General features: G+C 36.9%; 1 protein-coding gene across 1 annotated transcript in view; it reads right to left on the reverse strand.

The window, feature by feature from the left end:
- Positions 1–283: 283 nt before the first annotated feature.
- LOC149147539 (folylpolyglutamate synthase-like) overlaps positions 284–15130 on the reverse strand; it is a 592546-nt gene continuing 577699 nt past the window's right edge. The window contains exons 17-18 of the transcript XR_016262194.1: positions 993–1045; positions 284–797 (exon numbers count right to left, since the gene is read on the reverse strand). The gene's annotated coding sequence lies outside the window, so the exon portion shown is untranslated. The remainder of the gene's footprint in view (positions 798–992; positions 1046–15130) is intronic.

Consider the following 15130-nt stretch of genomic DNA (forward strand, 5'->3'; position numbering starts at 1 on the left):
TTCTGTTGAAGATTACAAGGCACTGTTGTTTGATGTTTGATCCCATGATGAAGAAGATATTTTTCAAATTCATTTGAAGTATATTATTTTCCATTATCAATATGAATAGATCCAATATGAGGTTTTGTATCATTTTCAATCCATGCATGAAAGTTTTTCAAAGTTTCAAAAGCTCTAGATTTGTTCTTCAATAGATATACCCAACACATTCTGGTGTAGTCACCAATAAAAGTCATCACGTATTTACTACCATTTGCAAAAGGAATAGGAATAGGGCCACACAAGTCAAAATGAGTTAGTTCAAGATTTATATGTGCTTTGGAATGGGAATCATGACAAGACTGTTTGTTGTGCTTTCCTAAGATACAAGCGTCACATTGCTTAAGTTTCCTAGGAATGGTTGGAAAACTAGTAACACCATTTCTCTTCAATAAACATAGACAATCATAGTTCAGATTTCCAAATATAGCATGCCATAAGAGACTGGATGGTATTGTGCCTTCATCAAATTGAGAACTATATGCAAAATTTTGTGCATGAGCAGAGGTTCCTAGCAGCTACAAAAGTATTTTTTCTTCTATTCCAATCATGAAAAATGATTTGTCTAATGCTTTTCATGTCCTCAACCTTGCCATCAAACATGTGAATGAAGTCTCCTTGCTGGCATATGTGAACCAAAGACAACAAGTTTCTCCGCATCTCTGGGAGGTAGATAACATCATGTATAAGAAATTCTGGGTGACCAGCTAGTTTGAGCCTGATGGTTTGAAGCCTTGATGGTTTGAATTTTGACTTGTCTGCAAAATAAATTGCACCATCAACATTGTCAATGAATTCTTCAAATAAATCACTTCTAAAAGTCATGTGGCATGTTGCTTTTGAATAATGCATTTGTGCATCTTTCCATGAAGTAAGTGAAGGATTAAACAAGTCTTCAATTACTCCAATATTACAATGTGCCACAATATAGTGATTGGATTCAGGTGCTTTACCTTTCACTTGATTTGGCGATTTTCCTTTCTTTTCATCACTTTCATGTCTAATCCTGTCCCAAGAGAGCTTGCATGAGGAAGCATCATGTCCATTTTAACTATATAAATGGTTTAAAAGAATTGTTCTATACATCACACCACACAACCACACCATATATATGAACCAACCTATAAATATATGAACTATGCACCATCACCAAATCATACACGTACTTCATAGAATATAAACCAACATATATCGACCTTCAAAAAAATAAGTTAATGCAAAATGGATTTCAAAAGTATATTAAAAAAGCTTCAGTGCACAACATGTATATAATTCACAACACAATGTGTATACAATTCAATGCACCGACCATAATATATTCCATCACATATGGTACAACCATAAAAAATAAAATCAACCCACGTATGCCTATCATAATGCATATATCAATGCTTAAACATATAAAAAGGAATGCAACAAACAAAATTTGGATGACACCAATACTCACAGAATTGTAAACACACCAATGCACCTTCTTCACCTTTAATTGTACCAAACACACCGAATTCACATCACACCACCAACATTCAATAAGACAACAACGACGTCTCTGACCAGTGCACATATTTCAAACATCAACGTACTATTCCAAGACAATGAACAGGGAGAAACGTTCTAATGAACCAACATTTACATAGAACATCCAATGTAGCTCCAAGGGATTTTGACCATCGTACATACCACATGGTCTTCAAGAAGAGGTCAACGCACAATAACATGGAAAAAATACACAAGATTTGAATGCATAGGATGGATATTCAACCATACGCAACCCATAGTATAGTTGATGCAGCAAACAACCAAGACCAATGACAATCGTTTAGGAATAAGTATTCAAGGTATTTCATAGGTCTTCCACACATACGAATCATTCAGGAATTAATGCACAGGAGGAGACAATTTGTAACGACTAGAGGGACGAAGGATAATGACAAAGAATAGTAGGAGTGATTTATATTAAGAAAATTTCGCATATTGTTATGCAACCAGCTCACAAAATAAAATAAAAGATAGATCAACGACTTCAAAATCAACCTCTTCGAGGGGGAAACCTCCTTTACATTACACAAATGAACAATTCTTGAATGATACAAATGAAAATACCTCCTTTCTATATATAGGAGTCTAAGGGGTCACAATATAATCAGAGCCGACATAACAATAATAATTTAAGGGCACAACAATAAAAATAGTGGGCTTCTATGGGGCACAATAATAACAATATGGGGACAACAATAAAAATAAGGGCTACAATGACAATAATAATAAGGGAATACACTAGTATTATAAGGACCTAACAAATATATACAAGGAGAGGGAGACTATTGGAAATAATATTCCAATATCTCTTTGTGTTCCCTAATTTCCTGTTTACATTATTTACAATAATTTCTTAATCCCAAAGATTAGGTTTTAACATGAACAAATGCACTTCAATAGAATGGAACTCATTTTCCTCCTAGTGGCCTAGTTGTAACATGATTCGATAGCCTACTAGTGTACGTTAAATTTGACTCCAACTCTTAACTAGAGTTATAATATCAACTTTTTTAGAGTTTTCTTCATAATGATTACATGGCTAGCCATTTTTCCATGAATAATGGGGGTTGATATGGCATCCACTTGAATCATGGTGGTCAAAACAAGGTCAATTTATAAGTGAAACTTTTGCATACAGGCTCTGATTAAGGTGATCATTCTTGCATAGTTGGAAAGGTATCTATATATAAAATAACTTTAGGGGGTTATATACTTGAGCAACAAGGTTTTACCCCCAATTTTTTTTTATTTGATGCCTCAAACTACTTTTGGAAGGTTCAGATCCCAATTTGCCAAACTCGGACTCCCTAGTAAAAATGGCATTTTCCACTAATTCCTCCACTTTTTCCACTCTAAAAGGATCAATATGGATGAAAAATAACATAATGATACAATATGATTATACCTCCCTATTTTCGGAGGATTTTGGTTCCCAAAATCTTGTATTGAACAAGGCAAGGAAAATTTTCCTCCACCTTCTCTCAACTGTACTATTTATCCTTCCTTGGAAGTTGTCCTTTCAACCCTTTCTACCAAAGGTCGTGCTATCCTCATCTTGTAGTTTTGGACTTATTCTACAAAAATTAATCCTATGTTAACTCTACATAAAAATTTGATGCTAAATCCTCTATAGGAGGTAGGACTTGTTTGTCTTCTTGAATTAACATTGAAGACTCATAGAGTTCCAGATTCTCTACATTATCCACTGAGTAAATGTGCATGTATGAGGGGAACTTGACTTTATAGTGTTATATGCCACCTTCTCTAGTGTCGTAAAGGGACCATATCGTAGAGCCTTGATTTTATTACTAGGACCCTACAGCCTCTCCTTGTTCAATTTTAACCATAATCTCCCTCCCACCTTAAACGACTTCTCTATTATGTGCTAATCATGCCCAACCTTGTATTTTTATTATGATTTTTGTAGTATCTCATGGACCTATAGATGGAATTTTGGATATTCTCAACAATGTTTTTCACCCTTAAGGCATCCCATGTAATATCCTCCCTTACTTCCCATTGTCCTATGTAATATCGAAAGGTGAAGGTGGGAAATATCCAAAACATGTTTCAAATGGGTACTTTCTAGTAGAAGTGTGGACTGCTTTGTTATAAAAGTATTGTATGTATATTAGATTTTCATCCCAAGTATATATATGCTTCTAATCATAACCCATTATAAGCTGCACCAAAGTCTTGTTGACTCCTTTTGTTTGTCCATTTGTTTGTGGATGGAATTTTGTACATCTATGCAACTTCATGTCCATCTTCTCCCACAATGTAGCTGAAAATGTAATAAAAAATCTTGTGTCCCTATCTGAAACGATGCTCCTTGGTATCCCAAATTCCACCCAGACTTGTTAAAGAACAAGATTACTACTTATTTCTCGCTAATAGTCCTTTTATAGGGCATTAGAACACACATCTTACTGAACTTGTTAACTACCATGAATAGGTAGTCATGTCCCTTCTTGGTCGTTGGTAAACCTCCCACAAAGTCCATGGAAATTCTTTCCCAAGGTTTAGTGGGTACAGGTAAAGGAAAGAATAGACCTTGTTCCCTGTTACTATGCTTGTTGGTAAAACAAAGATATGAATCCTCTTATGATTCTAGCTACCTTTTCTTGCATCCTGGGCCAATACACACACCTCTACAAGTTGGCCACTGTCTTCCCTACACCAAAGTACCTTATAACCTTGGAAGGGTGAGCCTTTTTGATCAGTTGCAGTCACTCCCCTTTAAGAACACAAATTTTTTAACCTATTGAGTAACCATTCTTGAGATGGCAGTCAAATGTGCTATCACCATTGTGCACATGACTCTAGGATTTGCAACTACTAAAACACCTCCTTGAAGTCCTCATCCTCTATGTATGCCTTTTTGTATGAATATGGGTAAAAGGATTCATGTGCATAAGAGTTCCCAAATATATGATATTTGATGTGGGTGGCCTTGAAAGCATGTTTACAAACTTTTTTGTGCTACCCTTCTTGTACTTGATAACTAAATGAATCTGTTGTAAAAATCCCATCCACTTGTAATGCTCGGTTTGCTGTAACTTACTTTGGGTTTGCAAGTACAATAACGATTTGTAATTTGTGTAGATTATTGTCTCGTTTCCCATCATATAATGTTTCCACTTCTTCATAACTTGCACCATGGAATATAGCTCCTTATTATATGTAAGGTAGTTGAAAAATTCCCCATGAAATACTTTAGAATGGTAGCACACAAGCCTTCCTCCCTACATCAAGATTGCTCCCATAACATACCCACTTGCTTATGTCTCCACTTCAATGAGATAATACAAGTTTAGTAATTCCAAAACCGATGCTCGATTGATATTCTTTTTTAACTCCTCAAAGGCCATCTGCTCACTCTTTCCATTCACTGTTATGGTGTGGAGTGGTGCTACTACTACTAAAAATGAGGTCATGATTTTTCTCAAGTACTGTGTTGCCCTAGTGAAAATCTTGACCTCATAAACAATAGTAGGAATTGGCCACTTCATGATGACCACCATATTGGAAGGATCCATCTTTAGGTCTCCCCCACTAATCACATATCGAAGATACACCAAAGGCTACTATGCAAAATCCCACTTCTTGAGATTTTGCAGTAGCTAGTGGTTCTTTAATTTCTCTAGCACGTGCATCAAATGCGAGATGTGCTCCTCTCAGGTAGCATTATATACCACTATATCATCCAAATAAACAAAAAATGAATCTATAAAAGGGCACAATATATAATTCATTAACCTCATAAACATAACTAGTGCATTGGATAGGCCAAACAACATGACTAACCACTCATACAAATGTTTCCTAGTTTTGACGACATTCTTCTAGGTATATTCTTCTCTGACTTGAACCTGGTGATAACAAAACTCAAAGTATAGCTTTGTGAAGTATTTGGCTTGATACAATTGATCTAATAGATTATCCGTCTTGGGCAGGGTGTACCTATTCTTGAGTGTAATTTTGTTTAAAACCCTGTAATCAATACACATCTGCCAAGTCTCATCCTTCTTCAGCATAATAATGATAAGTGGCCCACATGGTGAGGTACTTAGTCAAATGACACCCTTTTCTAATAGTTGTTGCAACTTCTTCTTCACCTCATTTTCCTATATAACAAACTACCTATATAACCCAATGTTTGGAAATGAAGAGTCCAAAAACAATTGGATCTCATGCTCCACTTCCCTCTTGCGTGGTAACTCCTTGGGATCTTAGAACAAACTCCTATATGCATATAACAACTCTTTTAATGTTGTTTCTATTCCTTAGTACACCCCTCCAAGGATGATTTAGCTCTCATGGACTCTTGTACATACTAATTTTATTGTAAAAATAGAAAAAACATATTTCTTGCTAGAACTGATCAATTTTTTGGCCTGGTTGGCACTTACTAGTGAGATATTTGAATTGTGTGCATTGATGAGGAAGGATTCCCTATCCTTGATGAGGTGGTACTGAATGACTCTCCACATGGAGATCACATCCCAAAAATTTGATTATGCATTAGTTTGTTACCTTTATCTCTGCCCCATTGACCCATCATACTGGATATGGGCTAGGATGATCATGAGTCTATAGTCCCAGTGCCTTGAATAGATCTAATGTTGTGAGATTCCCTTGTGATTCTTAGTTGAATAGAGCATCGCTTTTCATCTTCTTGAACTATATCTTTATATGGAAGATTCTAGTCATTTCCTTTCCTTCCTATTGTTGAAGGATACTTAGATTCACCCCCTTATACATTGATGTACAAACAATCTTATCATCCACATATGAGCTGATTTCCACTTGATTACTCGAATAAATGGGCATGATATTTTTCTTCTTAACATATTTCTCTCTAGTCTTCAAGTTGAGGTCTGGATGCAAGTTTCAACACTTCTCCTTTGTATGACCGTCAATGTTACAGTGGTTGATGGGATATATACATTGGTATATTGTGGTTGTTGTCTTTTTCTATTTCCCTACTTTCCATTTCTTCTTACCCTCCTTGGAAGCTTTATGTTTCTCCTTTCACTTTGACCCACTTGATTTCCCTTTATTTTGGCCTATGTTCTGTAGGTACTGTTCCTATACACAAGCATAGTCCACCGTTTTGGATTTGAACACCATCACTTGCTTTCACAGATGGCTATGTAAACCCCCCAAACAATTGAGGAGTATTTTTTGGCTCTTTACAGAGGGTGTCAACATTATGGCCATGTTTCTATATTCTGTGGTGTATTCGTGTACACTTGGCCCTATGTTTACTTTAAATAATGCCACTAGATCCACTGGTTCTCTACATACTGGATAGGGTAAAACTTTGACTTTATAAGAGTTTTGGAATCCTCCCACTTAGTATTGGATAATATCCCTCCAACCTTAGGGTCTCCATGCGACTTTCCCACCAGGTTAGGGCATGGCCTTCTAATTTTAGTTAAGAAAACAGAATCTTCTGTTTTTTTCTCTATGATGAGCCCCAATATTACAATAAGAATGTTACAAATCCCAAGGATACCAACTTTAATTATCAATCCGAAGTTCGTACAAACTTAAGAGTTATTAGTACTATATGTACAATAGGCATTGTTCTAATTAGGTTGATATGTTGCAATGAAGTGAATAAAGATGCACAAACAACACTATCCTATAGGGAAAATACTTGAAAGATTCAATAGACGAAAAACATACCTATATTAACTTTGCAAGAAAATAAATCACTGAAACAAAACCTATTCTATTGCAAAGAATTAAATGACATGAAGGAAACCCTAATTTGATTTCATGAAAATAAGTGACAAAAAAGTAACCCTAATCTATTTTGCCAAAGGTAAATGACATAATGAAATCCTAATCTATTTTGTAGGAAATAAACCTATCCTATTTTAGGGAAAGAAAGGACTGAAGAAAATTCTATTCTACTTGTTAGAAGATAAAGCAAATGCTCAAGAATGTTGAAGGCACATCAATCTCATTTTTTCTAATGAATAACAAAAGTAGTATAACCTAGTTGCAGAAATGAAACTACAACTATGAAATCAAAGTGCCTAGGGGGTCTATGGTCTTCTCAAATCCATATTCAAGGCTTAAATGACGTTTTGGAGTGATGAGAAATGAAGGAAAAAACTTTGGATACAATTTTGCAAGTGATTTAGGGAAATCTATGTGTTGCTATCTGATGCCCTGTTTTGCTATAGGAAACATCCAAGCGCAATCTGAAGAGATCTAGGAGAATTTTGAAGAATGAGAAAGGTGGTGGAAGGCTATACAAGGGTTCAAGAGACCCTACCAATCTCATGCCCACTTAATGAACTAACTTGTGTAGGGAAGAAACAAGACTATAAATTTCCTGTGGCTTGGTGAGGCAGTTTTCAACATATAGACAATTTCCAGAAATAAGTAGTGAAGGGAAAGGTGATGAGGGAGGTAATGATAATGAATAAAAAATGATGCTAATCCACTTGATGAACCACTATATTCCATCTACAATTAAATTACATGTTCACGTGATAAAAACAAAATGATTAAGAAACTATCAAACCATTGATTGCAAAAATGAAAATGACAGTGGAAAGGATGAGTTGAAATTATAATGGAAACTACTTATTGTATAAAGAAAGATTATTTTTGTTGCTTATCATCACATGGTACACAACCAAGATTCAATAAGGATCTCACTTATCAACTTGCAAGGACAATGCTTTTCTCATAAATAAGATTTGCAGAAAATCACAACTAGACTAAATGCATGCAAAATAAATGTACAAAGGAAGGGGCTTGAGCACTTGGGTTGGGCCCTAACCCAAGGAGACTCAGGTCCCTTGAAGCAAACTCAGTTTGAGAAAAAAATAATGCTTTTCATTAACCTCAAGATTGTTCAAACATGCAACATAACAATTGAAATAATAAGAAAAATCTTCCTTCTTTGATAATCACTATCTTCCTCTTGAATTCAAATCCATATTGAGTTGCCAGGCCCTCTTATTTATACAAAAAGTTGGTGAGGAGAAGCCTACTTGAAGGGAGGATTGCTTCCCTATAAAAATCCTAAAAAAATGGATCTGGTCCCTTGGTGTACTTGCAACCATAGAGAGGTATTAATTTCTCACAAGCCAACTGATTTGTGATGAGCCTGTAGCAAGGGACAAGCCTCCCTAATTCTCTATTGTTGGTCTCCAACATGTTCTGCACAATAAATCCTCAATATCATGCACATTTAATGTATTAGGCCACATGATATAGAAAATATCTCCTAACCTTCCTAAGAACAAATTATAACTTGAAAAATATATTATCAAATGTAGAAGGAGAGGTTTGAACATGACAAAGAATGGTCAGATGGGCCTTAAATCATACCTTTTTGGGAGGCCCATCACTCCATATGATGAACACTAAAATAAACTTCTAATTTGTTGCAACCAATGATTTAACTTCAAAGCGTCAATCTTACCTTGATAAGGCTTGATTCCGAACTTCTATTCCATTTTGAATAGGGGTTGTGGGTGGTTCACGACACTCGATCTGGGTTTTTCCTTAGGTTTTTTCTTAGATTTTCTCTGGTTCTTCTCAAATTTTAAATTTACCCTCCAACCCAACCTCCACATTAGAACCTCCATATTATTAAAATACCCTAATATTATTGGTTAGGGATTCCATGAGAAGGCTCACATTACGGTTTATATTTGCGACTTGTGCTTCTAGGCACACAAACCTCTCCTTTGCATGATCTTAAAGGATATTAATAGATTCTTCAGCAATGGATTGGGTTTTATGACTTTATGCTTAGTTGATTGGGATCACTTGAAACTCCCCACAATATACCCAAAGAAACCTACTTTGATGCTAAAATGATTCATAAACTATTGTGGATATTCCTCTAGATAGTTCGTCACAATAGATTTGATAAATTGATACTGAAAACTCGAAATCTATACTATGAGGGTTATTTTCCTAGGAATTTTGGATTTATTAAGTTATTGTCCTTATGCATGTAATATAGAAGATATTGCTATTTTAGTAAAATATATTGATTTATCTTCAAAACTGGTTTGATTCCTCTCTAACTATATTCCCCAAGCCACAATTAGAGGGACTGCTTTGTTTTGAGCTAATAACAACTACAATATACATTCATCAATATTGGATTGTTTTATATGCATGAAATTACTTTCGTCTGATGAACATCTTTCTAGAAAACTTGTGTAAATGAGTATGTTATAAACAAACGATTTAACGATTACGAGTTCTTAGAGCACAAGAGGCATATACTAGGGCCTTAGAAAGATCTCTTTTGGATATTGTCCTAGATAGGGGATTTTTTTTGGAGGAGTAGCCGCTTGAATAAGTTCTTTAGGAGGGAATTTTAGTTTCCATAGTTTTTTGCTTCATCAAGGAGGCTCATTTATTCCAACTTCCAAGGACATACTTAAGTATCCAAAATTTGGAGTGAAAGAACCATGGGGGTTGTGTGTCCAAATCTCTTCATTTTCAGAGAGGGTGATGTGTGATTACCTAAGAGCACTGGTATATTTCTCCCATATAGTAGCAAAATCCTCACCCAGTTTAAGGGTTGCTACTAATGATTCCCAATCTTGTTGTCCCTTCATGTGATTAAACTTAGATATATGGTTTAAAGGGAATATTCCATCATAATTTAACTTTTGTATTAGAGAGATAGGGACAAGATGGCCTTGTTCACACCCAATCTAGGGATCCAAACCAATCTGCAAATGAGATCCATTTCCAACCTTATAGCTGAGGTAATTGTCAATAAGGAGGAAAGGCTTTTATGATGGCCTTCTCGATGACAAATTCATGGTTGATTTGTTTCTATGAGGATATGATCCATTCTAGTAGTGGAATGGGGCTAATATATTTTTTCTGGGTAACCTGAGCCCATGGAACTTCCCCTTGCAAGAGCTTCCAAACCCCTTTGGCTGCAAGAGATTTTGAGAACAAATGGATTTATTTTAGTCCCCAACCTCCTAGAAATTTTAAAATGGAAATCTTTTTCCAATCTATGAGAGAAAACATTTTTTTCCTTCCTTCCCCACCCATAGGAATCATGCAACAAGCTACCAAATTTTATGAAGGATACCAATAAGAATACAAGCCAAAGAGGCCTAATATATTGGGATGGATTCTATGATAGATTTATAAAGGACTAGTCTACTTGCTTGGGAAAGCCACCTATTGTACCGTACTTGAATTCATTTCTCTATATTTCATTGTAACTAGTGCCAATATGATTTTTTGTAGTTGTTTGGTTTTGACATAAAGGCCAAGTATATGAGGCCTCGAGCGATCTCCACCACCTGAGTGGAAGAAAGAGTCCCGATTTGTTGCTCTGCATCTTCCCTCACGCCCCAATAGTAAAGGGATGATTTTGTAAGTTTTATAAGCATGTCAATGGCTCTTGAAAATGTGTCTAGGAGATGTTTTAAGTGATGCAATTGATCTAGGTTTTCATTGGAAAAAATAATAACATCATCCAAAAATATTAGGTGTGTTAATGAGTAGTGGTTGGTGATGAAAATTCCTTTAAAGTTGGCCCTACATTTTCATTTATGTTTATTTACTTAGGTCTTCAACAACCAACATAAATAGTGGGGGATGAAATTGACATCCTTAATAGAGACCATGCTTTACATTGCAAAAAGGGGAGGCTACTCCAATTATCAATAGAGAAAGTGAGGAAGTACTGATGCAGTTTAGTACCCAAGAGATGTAGTGGAAAGAGCCTAGATGAATAATGAGATGGTGCACCTTGATCAATATTTTAAAGGATAGTTCTTCGGATGGGTTGGTTGAACCCTGACAATTTAGGGAAATCAAAATAATTTGGAACCAATTGGGAGGGATAATAGTCTAAGGGCTATGAGGATGGACTTTTGTTTCCTTAATCATGAAAAAATATAATATGTTTGTTGGAAATACTGAGAGGGGGGGGGGATCAATATTTCTCTTCAATTATTTAATTTAAAATTCACTAAGCATTAATTTTTGTTAGCATTATATAAACATAAAACAATTATCAACACCATTAAACAATGTAAACAATAAAGACAATACACCAGAGATTTTATGTGCAAACCCTTCTGAGAGAAAAACCACCGTTCACTTCTTAATAATTGCCTTTAATAATTTATATCAATTAAAAAGCTCCAAATTCCAAGATTTTTAGCTGTAATTGAAGGAGGCTCTTACCCCCTAGTTTACAAGATCCAACCTGAAAGACGCTCTGATGCCCTAGTTTGCTCCAACTGGAAGGATGATCCAATGCCCTATGCAAGCTCCAACCTTCCCTAGGACCATCCTAATGCCCTGAAGTATTCTCAAACTCTGACCTAAAGGAGACTCCACTCTCTTGCCTTGCACCACCCTACCACCTTGCTCAACAATCTGCCACTTTCCCTAAAGGCTCCAACCTTCAACTCACCACAATGGACCATGTTTCACAATTTTTAGACTAAATCCACCTATGCTCAAACCGTAACTTTTTCTCAAATATCATATTGCTTTATCTCAATATATCAAACCCTAGCTTCATAATCCTTTCTCAAGTTCTCAATGATTCATCAAACTTATGGCCATATAGGTGCTGACATAACCCTAGTTAGAGGCATTGCAAACACTTGAACATATTATTTGCCAATAACACTATGAGACTCTAGAACTGATCAACAATCCCAGATTCAAGCTACTGCTCAACAATAAATTAACTTCTATAGGCACAACCCTATCCATCAATACTTTGCTGATACCACAAGGCTTGGGCACTAATAACACCAGTATACATACAATATTCTAACTATAAGAACAAAAAAATAACATTGTATTAACGTTGTCACTGCACTATTTCTGGTCACTTATTGGTATAATGTCAAACTTTGCTCAACACATCAAATCTCACATAGTCATAACGATATGGCCTCTCACATAACTATTCAAGTATTAGCTATACATCACAGGGCTCATGCTAATACAAGGGCTTAACATCTCAACACAACTTGAGTAGACTCTCATTAAAACGCCACACCAAGAGATATAAGAATTAGGTCTTTCAAGATTCGACCTCATACACCATATTTAAAACAAATCACAAGGAAACTCTATCACTTCTCTCGTGCAAAATACGCCACAAATTCATGCCCTAATATCGTTGAAATCTCCTTAGAAGATGATTGTAGTTGTTCATCAAGGTTTCACCTTAAATTGTGCCTTTGAAATAAGTGAATATACAATGCCCCGGAGAGTGCTGATCTATCTCAGAAAAGAGGGCCGAACAGTCATAGAATGTGTCAATACTCCAACAAAAGCCATAAGCAAAAGGAAAAAAATAGCTCCAACACCTTATCCAAGACTTTGACCTTATTGAAATTCATTGCTTTAGGCTGCAAAAATATTCAAGTGACATAACTGCATACGATAAGTAGATGCCACATAATAGGATGGAGAGAGAGGCCAAAAAATCTATGCTTCAAACTTAAAAACCAAAAGCGATACCCTAAAAATGTCATTTCGCTGGAGTTTCCCCATCACAATGGGCTAAATATTCACAGAAAAAACATAAAGACATTGCGAACCACCAAGACCCGGAAAAAGAGATCAAACCCCGATTTCAACCTTCTATGTAAGATATGCGTAATTGATTCAAGTTTGCAACAGTTCAGAAACATATTCATTCCATGATGTGTTTTAGGAAAAAAAAGATATGCATATATATGCTTGTCGGGGAGCTTTCTAGGAGGAGACAACAAGCCCAACAAAACATTTGAGCCAACTCTCCAAAACAATTTGAATTTCAAATTTAATGATTTTGGAGCCAAAAAAGTTGTAATCCCTTTTGAGGCCAACTTTAACATTTAATGAATTTAAATCCTCAATGAAATACTTTAGCCAAAAAAATATTTAATTTGATTTTTGATGAAAAAACTTTTTGACTTCATGATTCGTTAGCTAACCAGAGAGATTTAACCTTATGAAAATCATTTCTTCCAAACCATGAAGAGTTACGAAGCATGTCATATTTCATTAGAATCAACACGACGAGAAGCATCAATTGGCGATAGTCATGGAGGAAAATTCACTAATATTCATCCTCAAAATATTCAACAAGTACATGGAACCTAGGGTTTTCTAAGGCTTCTAGATATTTGGAGCTTCAATCACTACAATATAGAAAAGTATTAAGAGTGTTCAAGAACCAACATTGGCATCAATGACAACACCATTCAACAATGTTCGGTACCTTTTTTTTTTTCTCAGCAATACTAACTAATTTATATTAATATATACAGGTGAACTTTACATCCAAAAAGACTGTCTGCCCAGGGCCAACTGTGGCTCCTTGGGTGACTCTATCATTCTCAAACTTTTGCCTCGCAGGGCGATATATCCAGACTAGATCAGTATTCAAAACTCGGTGATGTTTCAAAGATGCAACAAAATTGCCCACGCAGGGGCATCCCACAAAAGACATACTACCCAGAAAGACTTTAGACTCCAAGAGCATAACACAGAATAGACAAAAAACAAGCATAGTCTTCAGACGTATACCAGACATATGACGCCAACCCAGCAAGACTGTAGTGGCCGATACCACGACTCAGAACAGGAAGGAAACAAACCAAAATATAAGACGAAAACCGGAAGTCCACCAAGGCCCCGTACCCGGCCTGCGCGTAGGAATCCAATGCGAAGGAGAGCCACTGTGCGCTAGTCCTCTGGTTCTTCTTCCAGAATTCTACACCATCCTTGTCCCTCTGGGATGCCCTCCCACATCGCCATGGGGTCCTGTGAGGGGGCTGGCCTCTCATGTTCACGAGCTCGGGAGGGGGCTTGCTGAGGCTCCCTTTCTGAATTATCCTCTGAATTCGATGGCTCCCCCATTGGGCGCTTCCCCTTGATGTTCTCGGAGCGATTCTCAGCAGGTGCCTGTGGCGGTCCGTCCTCATTCTCCTCAGGAATTTTGGTGAAAAGCACTGAGATATGTGCATTGATTCCTGCATTGTCCCTGGAGCTACCCAGTGTGAAAATGACTGAACCAAACGCTGGGAGCATGGGTGCTCCATCATTAGAGCTACCAGCTTCCAGAAACTGACTAGATGGAATTGGGGTGGCTCCTGCCCTCCTGTAACAGTAGCAGCAGCAGCAGTGATGGTGGACATCCGCTGCAGGGGGACGAGAGGATTCTCCACGCCCCGAGCCTCTTCTGCAAGGCATCCGTTCTCGCAGCCGCACCATGGAATCCTCAAATTCCTTACTCTGTTCCAAAGCAAAGGTGGGCGTGCTGTTGTTGCGTTCCCTTCCTGGAGCTTGCCGTCCCCCAATTGAATCGAAACTGAGCTCAATTGAGCCAAGACAAAAACCAGTAAAATCAAGCAAGGAGCGGACCGCGTCCGAGCTCTCATCCACCAAGTCACAGCATCTATGCTCAGAGTTCTGAGTTTCCTTCTCGACATACTGAACTCCGCTCCCCAACATTCCAACATACTTAACCCCACTGTCATTCCCTCGTAACTTGCCCGCATTGAATGCGCTCTGCAGA

This window comes from Pinus tabuliformis, chromosome 9, assembly GCF_031772625.1.
Source record: "Pinus tabuliformis cultivar Carrire ecotype Pingquan chromosome 9, CPIR1, whole genome shotgun sequence".
Taxonomy (NCBI): Eukaryota; Viridiplantae; Streptophyta; class Pinopsida; order Pinales; family Pinaceae; genus Pinus; species Pinus tabuliformis.